The sequence below is a fragment of the Colobus angolensis genome, unplaced genomic scaffold (genome assembly GCF_000951035.1).
Source record: "Colobus angolensis palliatus isolate OR3802 unplaced genomic scaffold, Cang.pa_1.0 Scaffold63, whole genome shotgun sequence".
NCBI lineage: Eukaryota > Metazoa > Chordata > Mammalia > Primates > Cercopithecidae > Colobus > Colobus angolensis.
In genome coordinates this window covers 5,148,808-5,154,097 of record NW_012119932.1, presented here as the reverse complement: position 1 = coordinate 5,154,097, position 5,290 = coordinate 5,148,808, and the positions used below count along the sequence as shown (strand labels likewise).

The 5,290-nt window shown below is 41.3% G+C and overlaps 1 long non-coding RNA gene across 1 annotated transcript in view; it reads right to left on the bottom strand.

The window, feature by feature from the left end:
* The window catches only part of LOC105527522, a 7,323-nt gene extending 2,184 nt beyond the window's left edge, over positions 1-5,139 (bottom strand). The window contains exons 1-3 of the long non-coding RNA XR_001004238.1: positions 4,738-5,139; positions 2,858-3,046; positions 577-668 (exon numbers count right to left, since the gene is read on the bottom strand). This is a non-coding gene — a long non-coding RNA (uncharacterized LOC105527522). The remainder of the gene's footprint in view (positions 1-576; positions 669-2,857; positions 3,047-4,737) is intronic.
* Positions 5,140-5,290: the final 151 nt, after the last annotated feature.

Sequence of the window (5,290 nt, the reverse complement as noted above, 5' to 3'; positions counted from 1 at the left end):
TTTTTTTTTTTTTTTTTTTAACTAACGGCAAATCTGTTGAGTGAAATAGAGAAAAATAAAGGCTAGGGGATTTGACTTTGTGCAAGTATCTCTATATGTACACTCAGACACTTTTACACTTATACATTTTTAATACTACTATTACACATCTTTCTTCTTAATACATTCTTTTGTTCCTTTAACTTCCCCATCCTTGTGTGTATGTGTGTGTTAGGCTCCAGCACTCTTGCTCGAGTGAGTGCATACACACACGCACACGCACACATACACACACAAACACAGAATGTGACAGACAGCTTTCTTGTGGCCATCAGCACACGTTGCATATCCGGGGTCTTCTCCAGGCACATTGGGGGTCGATCCCGATAAAAAGATCTAGCAGAGGCCCCTGAGTGCTCACACATGAAAGGCAGGGGACTTTAAGATGGATTTGCATGCACACCGGGGATTTCGATCAATAGCTACCAACATTTATGGCTTAGATTATTAATGCGAAAGCTGGCCAAAAGAATGGGGATGAAAAATTAAAGGTGTCTGTTATCAATTATGCTTAAAGTTATGCAATAATTTACTTACTTTGCCTGATGTGCAGATCCAGATGTATAAAGTACTATTCTTCAAAAGCCAGGGGGTTTCTTTGATAAATTTGTTGACCATGTCAGCTGCCTCTACAATCAAAGATGAACCCAATTCAGATAATGGACTGTATTCAAATTCTTTTTTAAGAAAAGATGTATCAACTTCCATGTTTCTCAAATGCATGTACATATGTGGATAGATATGTCCAAATTAACATTTATATCTATATTCTTCTCTGTGGGTCCAGGGAATTATTGTGAATTTAGGCACATGTATAATATGCATTGAGTTTAATTAAATGTGATTATTTACTCAGTGAGGAATGCCTAATCTACACACTATTGTAAAAAGTGCTTTAGCTTTGGAAACAAAGCTGCTTGCAAAAGGAAAATCCTCTTTAGCAAATACAGATTGAAATATATTCCTAATGTTCACTTACTTCTGCATTTATTGTAAAAAATCAGCACTTTCAGTTTTTAAAGTGAAGGGCCATGAAAATATGAACATATTTGTCTTTACTTATCCCATATGAATGTGCTAGATTTACCTTCAGATGCTCTATTTTGATTTATTTTCACTGTATTTTATGTTTAAATACCATTGCAATTCAGTCTGACCTCTTTCCTCTGGAGCGAAGTAATGCACACGGCATTTACAGTCTTTTAAATGGTTAGCTGGGAAATGCAATAGCAATTTGCAGGAGTAGTTTACTAATGGGGAAAGTTCTTTTGAAAACCTGAAGGAAAACCTAAGAGTACTTTTGCATTTCTACACTACAACTGTCATATAATTAAAGTATTGAAGAGCATTAAAATAATCCTTTTCCTTCCAAGCTTTCACCCATACATACATAATTTAAATGAGGATCACCCCCATCCCCCCCGCAACTCTTCACCATATACATTTGTTTTAGTGATTGCTGGGCACATTTTGTTCAAAGTGAATTCAGACAGAAAAGAGTAAGGAACATCACAAAGGCCTCAACAATGTAAGTATGCTGGTTAAAAGAATAAAAGAAGCCCCTTGTGCTGTTAACTAAAAGTAACTATAATATTCACAAGATAAAAGTTTAAAATAATAATAAAGTCTCATATGGCTGAATTAGTTGAGGATATAAGACAATAAAATCTCAACAGTTCTTTAGCTAAGTTTATCTAATATCACATCTTCTCTGCTTTTTGGGGGAAAAATGGGAATGGAGGAGTAGAAAATGGCTAAATTGAGAAACAAATGATAACTTAGTATATTTCCCTTAATTTTTTTTCTTTCTGGTTCATTTAAACAAATCAGGGTAAGTCTCCAAAAGGGCCCATCCCTCTGTTCTTAGGCATTTAAAAACCCTGTCTTTAACAGAAGTTTGGGACACAGGGTATATGCCATGTTGTCTACTGACCCATAATCAAAATGCAGTGACCTTCTACCCTTTTTTTGCCCCCTGACCCATCTTGAATTCAATGCAACCTTTATAAATTTGCAAATCCTTGGAGGTAAAGGGGTTTTTGTGAGGCTTTGTTCTGAAAAAGCCCTAAGAGTGTGCTCTCTAAATTAGACAAAGGTAAAGCAACAAATCCTCGTGGATGAGACTTTACACAGGTGAGTAATAGGCACCTCCAGATAACATATATTGCAAGCTAAAAACCAGTTATAAACATAGGAGACAAGGAGGTTATGGATTGCATCAAATTAGAGTGAGGTACAAATCACTTTCATGATGTAAGAAACAGTTAGGCCACAATCTTCCTGCTCTTCTCATCTCAAGGGCTGTGGGGGACCCTAGTGACCAAGGAAGGAATGGGGAGGGTGGGGGGAAGGGGACAGGGAGGAAAAGAAAGAAAGGAGTGAGACTTGATCTGAATCTGCAAGCACATTCCCTTATCTTTCCTGCTATCAGCCAGTTTAAAGGACACCATAATTATGATAGTGATAAAACAATGCCTGCTTATGTGTGCTGAATAAATAAAGAATGTTTACAGCTCAAGAATCTTTTAATTCCAATTAAATGCTATCAAAGAAAAGCCACTTTTCCTACTGCAACCGCCTTTCCCCCCAATTATCTTGTTTTGTTGCAATATTTTCCTATGAGACACAAGGGCCTTTCACAATTGATCCTGAATGCAAAAGAAAAAAAATCAGAGAAAGTAGAGTTTGACCTTCAGATATTAAATAATACACAAATACCCAGAACCACAATTTGTTAGGGTTGCCCAAGTTTTTGTTTATTTTATACAAGGGCCAAACATGTAGAGACTGAGTGGTGACACCAAGCATTGAGGCCTACCTATGGGCTGCTCAGCCATACTGAAATCCTGAGCCACCACGAGGGGAGAGAGGAGAGACAAGACATGAGGAGCCTGATGGTCTCTGGAAAGGGAATCCTCTTCTGGTTCTGTTCCCCTGGCTTCAGCCCAAATCCTTCTAGGAGCACTGGAGCCAATCACTGTCTTTCACTGCTGCAGCTACTGGGAACCTACAAAAAAGCGGGAGATTAAAAAAAAGAAAAGAAAAATAAATTAAAAAATCACAAGTTCGAATTTGTGGATACACAAGTATCATTTCATATTCATGACATCAGCAAATCACATCATAATCAGATTTGAGCAAGGTTCGGGCACTAATGCCCAAAAGTCTGGACACTCAACACTGACAGTATCATATATTAACCAGAAAATTCGCTTTTTTATTATGGAATCATAGGGTGAAAATTAAGTCTTTTAACTTTGAAAAGCTTACTTTTCACTTCTGAGGCCAATTTTTACACTAATAAATTTCAAGTAAACGTCTCCTTTAAAGTTGTTCCACAACATTTTAATTCAAACTTCTACTTCCTTTCTCAGTTGGGAGTAGTGTTTTGTTTGTTTTAAAAAAAACACATGGCACAACAAACGTTATGGAAAACGCACTCATTCCGTTAAATGCCGATACAAACCTGCCTTTTACTCCATCTGTCTAAGCAGCGCATTGCTAAGTATAAAGTTAAAAAAATACTTTTCTCAAAGACATATCTATTATTTATTGGCAAATACTGTTTGGTGATGTGGTGCAAAAACACAATGGTAAAAAATCTCGGGATATTTGTAAGTTTTCTGGAGAGTTGCAGGCCCCTTTCCTTTTGAAAGTTTAGAGCTCCAATATCCTCAATTCTACTGGCAGAATTAGGATGGACTTAGAGGGTCCTAAACGTGACCGATTCACTAAGGCGGGGGTGGGGGGTGGGGGGGGTTACAGCTTGCAGCAACGTGCTCGGCAACTTAATCCTACGCTAAAAGAGGGCAGAGAGCGAAAAAGAATGGAATACAAACTCTCCCGACATCCATAGTTACTTTCAAGGTGGATTGTGTATTTTAAGGCTGATGGGAACGTCTGGTTTTTGGAGCAAAAAGAAGAGAAGGTAAGTGTTTGTCCTTGTATCCACCAGTTCGTAGAGAAACAATGAAAGAACAAAGGGAACCACTTCCCCATCTGAACATTTTCTGTATCTCCCTCCGTTTCAAGCCAAAAAGCTTGGGAAGGGATGCGCTTTACTCTACCTTAAGTAGTGGTTGCCGGCTTGTTGAACTAAGAATGAGAAAAAAGTTGAGAGGCAGATATAGACTAAATAACAATAAAAAAAGTCTTGCTGTGGCGGATCTCCAACGCGCCAGTCTCAGCAACTTGCAGCAGAAGTTGCTCAATGCACGGAGGCAAAGCCCAAGGAATACCCTTTGCACGCCAGATTTCGAACTCAGTCATTTAAATAGCTTTTCTTGCTGTTTGAAGAGGTTTCTGCGCACAAAATGTGTAGGTAGTGGCTATGGGAGAGATGTACTATCTAGGTCGAAAAATGAGCTCATGGCTATCTGGAAAAGAATTTTTAAGAAGGAAAGGGGATTCAAGTATCACGTTACTGTTTGCTAATAGAAGAAATGGCAGCACTGGCTGGGAAAGGAGAGGGATTCATACTGAAATGCATTTGCTTTGGGGTACGCTGGTTATCCGCGTCTGGCTTTGTGGGTCTGCGTGGCTGAATAAATGACCGAGTGCCTTCGGCGTTATATAAATAGATCGATGTGTGGGAGAGTCCCCAAAGCCGTCGAGCACGTGAAACGCGATTTTTTACTGCCCTCCAAGCGGCTACCAAGCCCCGCTCCACCCCAGCCCACCTCAAAATCCGTATATTACCTGCCCTGTTACAGTGACACATGTTTATGTTTATAGCCCTGGTTTGTAGTAGTGTCAAGAGCCGCAGCAAGAGGAGGGGGAGGAGAGAGGAGAGGGAGGAGTAAATTCAACCACCCCCACTTGTTGTTAAAGCAAATTTACTGCGTTATTGCAAGCTCGGGACGGGGGGCTGGGATGAGAGTTGAGAGGAAGGGTTGAGTTGGGAAGTGTGTTGGCGGTGGAAGGGGGGGGGTGGGGTTAGGAGATCCGCAATGGAGCCCCTCTCCCCAGCAGCCCAGGAAAAGCAGCTCGGTCAATAGGGGAGCATGCTGGCGCGGCTGAAAACAAAAAGGTTCCTCCTGCTCGCTGCGTTCACGTGGGGGGCTCTGCTCGCGGGGCTCCAGGGCCCTGACCTCTGACCCCGGCTCCTCTCCGCTCTCTCCCGGTGCCGCGCGGCCACTTTTTACCCAGGATCCCTCGCGCGGGCCGCGCTCGTGCCGAGCTGGAGTCCTTCCTAATCCTCCATTCCCGGCTCTCCGTCTCCGCCCCCGCCCCCGCCGCCAGCCCCGGGGGA